Raw genomic sequence first — 13,025 nt, 5'->3', positions numbered from 1 at the left:
TCTTTGTTCAAGGTGCTTTTCTTCCTGACTTATAGGAGTTCTTTTGTTCTTTTTTTAACTCCAGGTCAGTTTCTCAATTATTTATCAAACCAACCTTTTTTTTTTTTTTTTCTCAGTTTATTTTTCTTTTTTTAAAGAGAGAGACAGGAAGGGAGAGAGAGAGGTGAGAGAGAGAAGCATCTACTCACAGTTGCTTCCCTCTAGTTGTTCATTGATGGCTTTCTCACACCTGCCTTGCTTGGGGGCTTGTGCCAGGCCAGCACCCCCACCCTCAAGCTGGTGCACACATGCTGAAGACTGGTGAGCCTGCGCTCAAGCTGGCGACCTCAGGGTTTCGAACTTGGGACCTCAGCATTCTGGGTTGACACTTTATCCACTGTGCCACCACCGATAAGGCTAGGAGTTCTCTATATATCCTTCTATAAAGATATAATCATATATCTTTATATATTCAGCATAGTAGTAGTCCATTGCGTATATGTGCTGTGAACATCACGACCCCCTGCCAACACACATGTCCACACATTTACACAATGTGTAGTTTATCTTTTCAGTTCATGGTACTTTTTGGTGAACAGTTTTTCATGTTAATGTAATTGAATATAAATTTCATTCTGTAGTGAGTTCTTGTGTCTTGGCTAAAGATCATATAGATATTCTCCTAAAGGCCCTGTTGTTTTGCCTCCCGTGTTTACAGCATAGAGAAGAAAGCAAAAGCTATGTTAGCGCCTGACCGGAGCAAGCCAAGGATGCAGGGAATCTAGGAGACACTCTCCCAGGCACCACTCGAGTTTAAAGGAGGAGGCAAGGCCAGGAGGCTGTGGCTGAAAAGTTTCTTCAGTCAGACGGCTCCAGGCAGGATGGGCAGCCGTGGGACCTCCTCTAACCACTCCTGGAAATGCCCTGTACTTCCCTTACTTTCGAGTCCCTTACGACCTCTCGCCCACATCTTCTTCGGGCTGTCTGCTCCCGTACTTGGATGAAGGGCCTCTAGCGCTGTGTCAGGTGGCCTCTGCCATAACGAAGACTCACAGGCACGAGAGGTCACACCCAGCCTCAAGCTCTGCTCATGTGTCAGGGGGGTAAGCAGTCACCGGGCACAAGGGCAGCAGAGCATTCCGGGACAGCCGGCCTACCTCCCTGGGTCTTTCTCATCGGGACACACGGGACCGGGCAGAGGCACAAAGTCTAAAGAACTCCTGCCGTTTTGCACACAGATGGAGGCCATTACAGTGATGGGACATCGCTACTCGGGTGTTACAATGCTTGTGCGACCTTTCCCGGGGAGCCCGGCCCCACAAATCAAAGATTCCCAGGGTTTCCTTTGCTTGTTTGTCGTCGTGACAAGCAGTCCCAGGGAGACCAGGCACTTCCTGCTAAAGGCTTTCCTTAAGCACCAACTCCCCCTCTGCCTGGCTGTCTGTCTGTCTGTCTGAAGGCCAAACCTTAGACGCCAACAAGAATCGCTACCACCAGGACACTTTCTTCCTCTGCCAGCAGCGTCCCTCCCTGTGGACTGAAGGCCCGATGCCAGCCATCTTCTTCCTGACGCAACACAGCCGTTCACTCTAGAGTAGACCTTGTTTTAGTTGTGGTGTGGTCAGCCGTTAGAGACCACGTCAGTTGTTTTGGGTTTTTTTTTTGGGGGGGTTGTATTTTTCTGAAGTTAGAATCGGGGAGGCAGTCAGATAGACTCCCACATGCGCCCGACCAGGATCCACCCGGCATGTCCACCAGGGGGCGATGCTCTGCTTATCTGGGGCGTTGCCCTGTTGCGACCAGAGCCATTCTAATGCCTGGGGCAGAGGCCATAGAGCCATCCTCAGTGCCCGGGCCATCTTTGCTCCAGTGGAGCCTCGGCTGCGGGAGGGGAAGAGAGAGACAGAGAGGAAGGAGAGGGGGAGGGGTGGAGAAGCAGATGGGTGCTTCTCCTGTGTGCCCTGGCTAGGAATCGAACCCGGGACTTCTGCACGCCAGGCCAACGCTCTACCACTGAGCCAACCGGCCAGGGCCACGTCAGTTGTTTTTTTGTTTGTTTTTTAACTTTTTTCTATTTTTTTATTTATTCATTTTAGAGAGGAGAGGAAGAGACAGAGAGAGAGAGAGAGGAGAGACAGAGAGAGAGAAGGGGGGAGGAGCTGGAAGCATCAACTCCCATATGTGCCTTGACCAGGCAAGCCCAGGGTTTCGAACCGGCGACCTCAGCATTTCCAGGTCGACGCTTTATCCACTGCACCACCACAGGTCAGGCCACGTCAGTTGTTTTTAACAAATAATCTTACCCTGGGAATGGGTTTCCACACCTACCGAAGGACCAAGAAAGCAACAAAGCAACACAGTATGACATGGAGTAACATCAGGAAGCGGCTGTCACCACCCTGGGCTTGGGGAACAAAGCCGTTAAGACTGAGGTTAGGAGGCGATGGGAGAGGAAGCCAGGCCCAGCTGGGACACAGACCTCAGGAAGGGTGCTGCCCATTGGGTGACACCCCCCAATGGAGACACTGAGGCTTGTTGTGGGAAAGTGGGGAATCTGGACCCGATGGCATCTGCAATCACCCATCCCTGCCGGGAGGAGGAGACATGGCTGGGGGGTGCTAACGAAAGGAACGGGGACCAAAGATGAGGAAACAAGCCCCTTCCGGACCTCGAGCCTTCCGGTCTCCTTTCGGGGCCCCTGCCTGATGGAAGGTGGAGAGCCAGCTGGCTAAGGAGAAACTGCGTGTGCAAGTTCCCAGTCGGCACCGCAGAGCAGAATGGTGATGGCTGGATAGGGGAAAGGGACCACAGCTTAAATAACCAGCAGGACACACACGTCGGCCCACCCACATCTCTCCCTCCCTCTATCCATCCATCCACCCACCCATCAATCCACCCATCAATCCACCCATCCATCCTTTCGTCCTTCCCCCCATCCCTCTATCCGTTCATCCATCCACTCATCAATCCACCCATTCATCCACCCACCCATCCATCCCTCCATCCATCCCTCCCTCCCTCCCTCCATTCCTCCCTCCCTCCCTCCCTCCCTCTATACCTCTATCCCTTCATCCATCCATCCATCCATCCCTCTCTCCCTCCCTCCATCCCTTCATCCCTCCACCCCTCCCTCCTTCCCTACCTCCCTCCCTCCATCCCTTCATCCACCCATCCATCCATCCCTCCATCTATCCCTCCTTCCCTCCCTACCTCCCTCTATCCCTCCATCTCTTCATCCACCCATCCATCCATCCCTCCATCACTCCATCACTCCATCCATCCCTCTCTCCTTCCCTCCCTCCCTCCATTCCTCCATCCCTCCCTCCATCCCTCCATCCATCCCTCCCTCCCTCCCTCCATTCCTCCCTCCCTCCCTCTATACCTCTATCCCTTCATCCATCCATCCATCCATCTATTCATCCCTCCCTCCATCCATCACTCCATTCCTCCCTCCCTCCCTCTATACCTCTATCCCTTCATCCATCCATCCATCCCTCTCTCCCTCCCTCCATCCCTTCATCCCTCCACCCCTCCCTCCTTCCCTCCCTCCCTCCCTCCATCCCTTCATCCACCCATCCATTTATCCCTCCATCTATCCCTCCTTCCCTCCCTACCTCCCTCTATCCCTCCATCTCTTCATCCACCCATCCATCCATCCCTCCATCCCTCCATCACTCCATCCATCCCTCTCTCCTTCCCTCCATCCCTCCATCCCTCTCTCCCTCCCTCCCTCCCTCCCTCTATCCCTCTATTTCTTCATCCATCCACCCATCAATCCACCCATCTACCCATCCTTCCATCCCTCCATCCATCCATCTATCCATCCACCCACCCACCCACTTACCCCTCCCTCCCTCCCTCCATCCCACTTTCCTGTACAACTGAAATTTCCGACACGAACAACAGTGATTATGGATTTTCCATGTTCCCTTACCAGCTCAGCAGGGCACCCTGAGTACACAATTCGGGGTGTGGTGCAGCCCACAGCAGCAGGGCTTTGACAAATGCTCAGGGGGCCATGCTTTCCAAAACGGAAACGCCACAGACATTTTTCAAGTCTTCTGCAGAAATCGCATCTTCATTCCCTCAGTTTACGTCTCCTGAAGGATCAACCTCTCCGTTGGCATCTAAAACATGCGTTCTCTAGGACCACGTGCAGAATCTGGTCCACGCTTTTTTTTTAATGTCATCTTTTCAAAAGGAGTTTATCATCAAAGCTCAGAGTTGTTTTTATTCGTGGAAACCAATGTATTATTAGTATTCAGCAACTCTCACTTGAAGCAGTCAAACTCACATTCTTCTTTTTTTTCCAACCAAAAGGAACTCTTTCAACAAGAACTTGCCGTTTCCTGTTTTCGGCTCCTGGGTCTGTTTACCCTCAAACACCACTGTTAACTTAACCTCTGTCACTTTGGGGTTCTCTGGTCCTTCAAAAAGGATTTTTTCCCCCAGGAAATATTTTTGGAGTTTAAAAGGATGTAACTGGTCATGTTGGATCCTTAAAATTAAAAAAGTGAATCTAACCCTTGCGTGAAATCCGTGTTTCAGTACCTGTGTCCACCCTCCACCCGCAGGTCCCGATGTCCTTCTGAGCTGGATAGAGATTGACTGAGAAGCATGCCGCATGCCGTGGGCAGAAGGCGCCTCTCTCTTTCTCCGTGAATCGACAGGGAAGCACATGCCGCAGCCCCGGCTCACCTGCCCTGGTGCAGAGGTTTCTCCAAACACTCCTCACAAACACTCCTCAAAGCGTCTTCCTTTGACAGATCCCAGGACAGCTTGGTCCCATCTGTTCACTTGACATTCCATTAAGCCCGTGAGCTACCACGATATCCTGTTCTCCCCTTCCTGTTTCGAGCCACACTTACTCAGACAGAATGACAGTTTTCTGTACTGCCTGGACATAAATCTCTCCAGGAAGCTCCCCCCCGCCCCCCCCCCGCCCCCCCCCCGCCCCCCCCGCCCCCCCCCCCCCCCCCGCGCCTCCTTAAGACCCTTTCTCTGAGAGCACAGCCTTCTGGCCCTTTCTCTTGCAAAATGGGCTCCAAAATATCCCATAATGGAAACAAACATCTCCAAGTCAGGCCTTGGAAAATGATTTAACAACAACAAAAGAGACTGAACTATGTCGTTTGTGCTGAAGGGCGTTGGGATTAGCTGGGCGCCTGAGGGCGATGGTGAGCTCACGTGGTTTACGGAGCGAGCTGCGTTAGCAGGCGTCCTAACGCTGCGCTCGTGCTCCTCCGCGTGGTCTGGCATAAATTGCTTGGGATCTCCACGTCTCAGGTTCCTCATCTGTGAACAGAAACTCCGGCGCCTGTCCCACTGATCTCAGAGGATTGTGTGAGGGTCAAATGAGGCTATCCATTCAATAAATATTTGGTAAGAGCATACCATGTGCCGGGCTCACTCTCGGTGCTGGAGACACACGGTGAGTCGTGTAGAACGTTGTTTATGAGATTCGTCCAGATGGCTGCCTGTAGCTATGGATTGTTCATCCTCATTGCTGTATAGCATCCTGGTCTCTGAACAGATCAGTAGACTGATTTATCCAGTCTACTCTTTTTTTTTATTTATGTTTCTTGTATTTTTCTGAAGTGAGAAGCAGGGAGTCAGAGAAACAGCCCAACCAGGATCCTCCCAGCAAGCCCACTAGGGGGCAATGCTCTGCCCATCTGGGGCCCTTGCTCTGTTGCAACCAGAGCCATTCTAGTCCCTGAGGCTCTGGCTAACTTTGCTCCAATGGAGCCTTGGCTGAGGGAGGGGAAGAGAGAGACAGAGAGGAAGGAGAGGGGGAAGAGAGAAGAAGCAAATAGGTGCTTCTCCTGTGTGCCCTGGCCGGGAATCGAACTTGGGACTTCCACACACTGGGCTGATGCTCTACCGCTAAGCCAACCGGCCAGGGCTCCACTCTACTCTTAATGAACATTTGGGTAGGTTCCAGGTTTTTAGCCACTAGAAGGTGAAGCTATGCACATCTGTCATATGTCTTGGTGAACTTGCATGCAAATTTCTGCCGGGTCAGCCCCTTTCTGGTCTTCTTGATGGTGCCAGAGAGCCCCAGGTTGGTGCAGCATGCCATAGTATCTCTCTAGCCTTGTCTTTCTGTCCTTATAACAGAGAGCCAACCTCAGGCCCGGGCCTCAGTATCCGCTATAGCTAGTTAGTTCACAAACATTGTTTTATCAGCATTGTATATATTTTTAAGATTGCATGTAGTAAGATGCGTCCTGTTTGTTTATATACTTATAAGTAAATGCACTTCCATTATTTTTATGTAGTTTTTACATAGGTTCTTTTGAAAAACATGGTTTTTTGAGTTCAAACAATAATCATTTACACAATGGTATTACGTGACTAGTGATTTGGGTGGACACACAGGCGTGGCAGACAGCGGAGGGGTCTGGAATGGCTGTGATTTAGGAAACGCTGCTGCAAGGAAGCCACACTTCCGGATTATACGTCTTTATCACCACCAGGTGGCAGCTTGCCCAGGTTAGTCAGCTTAACAAAGGACAAAGAGCTCAAGTTCTGCACATTGGCAGATAAAACCCCCGGGGTTTCCTGGATTCCGGGGTGGGGGTGGGGGGGGTAAGGTCACACCAGGTAGGGTGAGAGAGTCCTAGAAGGACTCAAAACTTAAAGGAATACATGAGCTGAGGCTGGTTACAGAAAACAGCACCTTTTTTCTTTCTTTTTTTTTTTTTTTTTTTTTTTGATTGATTTGAGAGAGAGAGAGAGAGAGAGAGAGAGAGAGAGAAAGAGAGATCGAAGGTGGGGAGAGGAAGGAACAGGAAGCAACAACTTGTAGTAGTTGATTCTCATATGTGCCTTGACTGGGCATGCCCAGGGCTTCAGACCTGTGACCTCAGCGTTCCAGGTCAACGCTTTATCCACTTCAGCACCACAGGCCAGACAAGAGAACAGCATTTTCTTGTTTCCATGGCCTTTGCCAGGACGTGTGGGTTGGCGGGCTCTCCACAATAAGGAGCAGAACAGATGGAGAGTAGGTAGGAGAAACCAGGGCCGAGGGCTTTGGGGCGGGAAGACGTTCGCAGGAACATCGTAGACTGTAGCCGAGGAACACCTCAGCTGTGTTAGGAATTGGGGAGAAGGCGGATGAGCACCTCCAGTGACCGAAGCCTCCACCCATCACCGTCACCTTGGCCCTGGGTGCCGCTGGCAACCTCAGCCCCTGTGAGCTCTTGACTCTGTGCCCAGGTCTGTGACCACCCCTCTTCTCTGCCAACACCCCTAATTCTCAGGCCCACACTCCAGCAAACACTACTAACATTTTATGGGTACAGGTTCATGAGTTTAAGTTTTGCAAAAAAAAACAAAACACAAAAAACAAGTTCTGGAGATTGATGAGGATGATGGTGATGGTTGCACAACAATGAGAATGTACCCAGTGCCACTGAGTGGCACACAAAATGATTAAAGGGGTAAATGTCATATAATATATATTTTACCACAATTTTAAAAAACAAGTGATAAATTCTACCAAAATCAGTGTTGCGTCTGGCCGTTCCCTCCACCCCCAGCGCCACCTAGTGGAAGCCGCTGTCTTCTCTGGCTTGGACTGCGGAGCTTCCAACAGGTTTCCATGAGTCTTCTTTTGCCAACAGCCCGAGTCATCTATTCCAGATGTAAATCATATCGAGTTAACTCTTTGCTTAAAATCTTCCCACGACTTCTCATCAGACTTAGAACAAAGCCCACGCTCCTTACCGTGGCTTACAAAGCCCGGCAGTCTGGTCGCTGGTTGCCTTTCAGACCCCAATTCTTGCCACTCTGTGCCTCCGCCACCAGGTTCCAGTCCCAGGGCGTCCTGTTGGGCCCTTGAGCACATTATAATAGTTCCCCCACCCACCATGTGCCCTTTGCACTAGTTGTTCCCCCGTCTGAAAATCTCTTCCTCTATATTCTTTCTACTTCGAATCTCACTGCATCGCAAGGAGCCCCAAATCGCCTCTGCCACACCGCGCTGCTTCGGTGACTGTCGGAGCACTTACACCATCTCACGTTTTGTCCATTGCTGTAAGCAAGCGTGTGTTTCGTGATGGTATTCAGCCACTGGGTGGTATTCAGCCCACGGAAGGTGGCGCCTTAGGGAGCCCTGAACCCCAGAGCCTAGAATAGCACCCGAGACACAATCGGTACTCAGGAAAAATGAGTTGAATATTAAATGAATGAAAGGAAGAGACTCAAGAAAGGGAAACTAGTTGGGAAATTCTGCAGAGAGAACCTGGCGTAACACCTTGAGAACCCTCAGGATAGCTACGGAGACTCCGAAAGATAATACATTCAGAAGACTTCCTTTGAATTTTACCAGCATCTCAAACTCAACCTTCACCCCACAAATCACACACACACACACACACACACACACACACACACACACACACACACAAATAGCACCATCATTCACCCACTGTGTAATAGACCTCCCAAAGAAGATAATCCCCGAAGGACGTGACAGGCTTGTTTGTGAGGCCTGAACTTTCTGGTGGTTAGGGTGAAATACCCCAGTTATGAAGAAGTTAGTTTCTGAAGAACGGACACAGCTGCCAGGAGACCAGGGAGGCATCCAGAGTGCACGTGCCCTAAACCAGCCCGCGGCGGAGAGCCTGGTCGAGTGCTCACAGGAGGTGGCCTCGAGGCCCGCAGGGAGCAGTCGGGGATGTGTCAGGCCAGGAGCGCTCTGGGCTCGGGCACCGCAACCACCTGCACTCCGGGACTGGTCCCTACCTGTCCCTGCCCCGCCCCGTCTTTCCCCCTGCCCTTCCGTGAGGTGAGTCTTCAGTGGGAATCCGGACTGTGTCCGCAGGAGTCCTTTCAAAGGAACACCTCCGCTGTTAGGTCACTGATGACGTCAGACAGTGGAGGCATAAAACCAACAGCAGGAACATTCTGTTTGGTGAAACCAACTTTTCTTTCTGGTGCTTCAGTCCATCGGTCGCCACAGACCCCGCAGGGGTGCCCGCTAGGTGGCGCTCGTCCTCCACTGTACCCGGGCGAGTTCGCGAGACCGCAGCTTACTTTATAAACCTGAGAAGTGATCTTAAACCCTGGCTTTTTAAATTTTTATTTTACAGGTACGAAAAACAGAGCTCCTAAGAGAAAGTGTCTTCCGTGAGGTCATATCGCTGCATCGTAGCGCCTCAAGCGAAGTACTTGGTCTTCATATTTCTAAACCCAACCAACTTCCATCATCTGGCTGTCTCCCTCTACGCACGATTTAGTTTATTGATTATAGTAATAATAGTGTTTCTTTCTTTCTATATAACAAGCCTTAGGTTCAGATCCGTAGGCCTCGGCGTCCTTTATTTTCAAATGCACAAAACAGAAAAATCGTTGTATAATATTTGCCTGCCTGAATTCCTTCTTTGACTTCCTGAATTTCTGGGCTCCTTTTCTGATGAATGAATCCATTGAAATGGGTCAGGAAGACGATGAGAAACATTTAATGAGAATAAACGTGAAGATTAATGTAAAAACGGTTAGAATAGAAAGCCCAACAGGACTGGCATTAGACAAAGTCAGATTTGAATCTGATTTTGCCCCTTACTTATGGCCAAGTCGTTTAAATTCTATGATTCTCGGTCTCCTCATCTGTAAAGTGAGGATAATAATGTTTCCTATTCACCACACCCTCAAGGTTGTGTATATTAAATAGAACAATAGGCTGCGGCTCCTGGAACATTGCTGGTGAGCAGCGTGTGTTCAAATATAAAACTGCCTTGGCCCATGGAAACACTTCTCTGGGCCGTCCTGTATACCTGGGCCACGTGCGTGAAAACACCCTGACGTCTGGAGACGGGTGACTTAGGAGTTCAGCAGTTGGTGTCTGCTGGCGGGCGAGTGGCAAGTCGCCTGGTGCTAAGGATGCTTGGGGCGCCCTCGGGAGCCTGCCCATGGGCACAGATGTTCAGTCCCCGTGCGGCGTCTGCCTACACCTGGCTCCCGAGAGCCTAGGCCCGCGCCTCCTCCCCGCCCACCACCTCGCACAGTTCAGCAGCGGCCTCGAAAGGCACCAGGTACGAGCCCTCGTTTTTAAAGGACCGGAAACTAGGGGTCAGAAAAGGCCCAAGTATCTTCAGTCAATGTCATCAGCGTCTGAGACAAGTCTTGCATGGCCTCCCATTTCAAAGCAGCCCCTGGCGCGCGCCCTAGGGCCACCCTAAGCACAGATGGCAACTCCTCTTCGGGAGACCCAGGACCCGCGAGGGCACAGGTGGAAGACGGCGGGGTCTAGCCAAGTGACAACGTGCGGCGCGCGCCGGAAAGCCGGGGTTTCCCCCTCTCCGCCTCCTGCGCTTTCCCACCCCAGTCCCACGCTCCTTCCGCGGCGGGAGGAAGCCTCACCGCCCAGCAGCGCTTGGGGGGCGCGTGAGCGGCGCGCAGGAGCCAGACTGCGCAGGAGGAAGGAAAGGGGTGTGTGGGGGGGAGACTAGGAAAGGGCAGGGCGAGGGCCGGGCGAGGAAGGCACCGCGGGGAGCGAGCCGGCCGCCCTCTAGCAGACTGGCGGGTGGCCCGGGCTCCGGGCTCCGGGCTCCTCCGATTCCCGCGGCCGGCCCAGGCAGAAGCGCAGCGCCAACCGAACTCCAGGTGCGGTCCCGCCATCGCGGGTTCCGGGAGCTCGCGGTCACGCCGGAGCACATCGCCCTCAGTGGGCTGGAATCCGTGTCCCCGCGGGCCCGCGTCCCTGTCCCCGTCGATCGCCGACCCTGCGTTACGCACTGACCCGCTGAGTCCTCGCCACACCCCCACGCCCCCACTCGCGGGCCTTGACTCTGCGCGTGCCCGGGGAGATCTCCGCACCCGGCCACCCTCGCTCTCCGTCCCCCACACCTTTTTCATCCCCACCCAACCCCTGCACAGGAGCGGCTCCCAGACCCTTGTGTTTACGCTTCGCCAACACCCAGCCCCTGGCCCTGCCCGCAGCCGTGCAGCAGACCTGAGATCGCCTGGCCGCCGCAGTTGCCCGAGACGACACGAGCCTCCCAGGCTGGGCGCCTCCTGGGGACTCGGAACGCCGCTGCTCTGTACGCTCCGCGCAAACCAACCACCGAGCACGTCTTTCCATGCTTTGAAAAACCTTTGCCCGAGTCTGTGTCGAGGGGCATATCCTACTTTCTTTGGGGGTTCTTTAAAAAATGGAGGGGCAACTAAGTCAGTCTTTGTCCTAAACTGACTCTAATGTTTAGTTATTCAACCCTCTAACATGTCTGCGTATCTGTGTGTCCGGACTCACACTATTACTTGTCCACACCAAGTCCTAACCCCACAAAGGGACAGCTGAGACACGCAGTTCACACCTGCCCATCTGTCACCTTCTAGGCGACCTGGGTCAATCTCCTTGACTTGACCCCCGAGAGTAACAACAACTAGCTTAAGGTGATGGGGGGGGGGAGGGGCGATTTAGAGAATAAATAAAAGTCAGCGAGAGGAAGGAAAGGACAGGCTACTTGTGAAACTTTCTAAAAGAGTTCTGTTCTGTTCCCTTCCCGGCCTGAAGAGCGTCCGGTTCCTTCCAAAGGCCAGATACTGACACCAAATTTAAACACCTTTCTCTGAAAAACTGACGCAGCTGATGACATGGTAAAGAGATATAAAGGGTAATGACCTCTTTAAGTGTGAGGGGTTTTTTTACCCCTCAAATACGCTACAGGACCTGCACTGTAATGTATTTGGGATGCAGAAAGCATCATGTGGTTGAAATGCTGGAATGTATAGAGATGCTGCCACCGCCTCCCCACCCCCCCACCCCCGCCCCCACCGAGCCTGAAGAACGAGGAAGAGGAGGTGTATTCCACCCTGCGGTGCGAACAAGTACCGTCAAAAAGAAAGCAACCAGGGGACATGGTATTTATTTAGTGACACCAAAAACATCACTCCTCGCAATTTACTAAATTAAAATCACAGTTCTTAAAACTTATTTAATGATTCAACTTGTGTATTTGGTGTTAAGTTAAACCTCTCGTAAAACTTATCGTAGACAGTAAAGTATGTCACTGGAGCAATTTTTTTTATTTAAAAAAATAAACAACATAAGTAAAAAATGTTTTGATATACCCACAATATTTGTGTTTCTTAGTTTGGTTCCTTCTTTCACAAGAAACAATGCGTTACTTACTATTTCTTTAAAGAGCATTTCATGTCGGCTCAAGATCATTATATGGTAATTCCTAGAAATTCTTTTAAGCAAACACATATGCTCTAATCTTATACAACTCACAAGGAACAGAATATTTTTTAAAAAAATTGAAAGGTTTTTTTCTTTTTTTCCCCTTCCTGGTGTAAAATTTAACTAACTCTAGTCAAATCCAGTACTGACAGTCCAGGGAATAATCAAGCGACTTCCAGAAACTCTCCTAAAGATGCCTTATAATTTCTCGTTTGACTTTAGTGCTAACCGTACCGGTTTTTTTTTCCTTTTCAATTCCTTTACAGAAATCCAATCAAATAAGTGAGGAAAGAATAATAACAGAGTCATTTTAATTAACTGATTTTAGAGAAAAGAATTAGCAATGAAGAGCCCTGAGTCTCTAGGGGACGAAAATCAAACAAAACAAAACAAAACAAAACAAAAAAACCCCACATTTTGTTCTTCGTATCTATGAACCTTTCTAGAGAACAGAAACTGCGCGTGCGATGTATGGAACTGTGTTATCTTGGATTTCTCCCCAGACTTTGACTCAACTAAACATAATGTTCTACAAAAGCGCGGGACTAGGTGGACACGTCGACAAAGGTAAGAACCGCGGTTTCCCGGGCAGTGTGTCTGGGCCTCCTGGCTGCTGGAGGATGCTTCGAGGAGCGGGCTTGGGAGGAAAGGGGTTAAGTCAGACCCTGACTTGCTCTGCGCAACGTGCCCGGTTTTGTCTGTTCGAGCGAACGTCGCCCCGCCGGAGCCAGCCAATGGGCGGCCCGGAGCGCCCGGGCCGGCCCCGGGAAGGGGCGTGGCCTGCAGCTGTCACTCAGCGCTGAGGAATGACACCCGAGCGGGAGGGGCGTGCGGCGGAGCCCGGGGAAGGGCAGAG

This window comes from Saccopteryx leptura, chromosome 5, assembly GCF_036850995.1.
Source record: "Saccopteryx leptura isolate mSacLep1 chromosome 5, mSacLep1_pri_phased_curated, whole genome shotgun sequence".
Lineage (NCBI taxonomy): Eukaryota > Metazoa > Chordata > Mammalia > Chiroptera > Emballonuridae > Saccopteryx > Saccopteryx leptura.
This window is presented reverse-complemented; position numbering follows the sequence as displayed.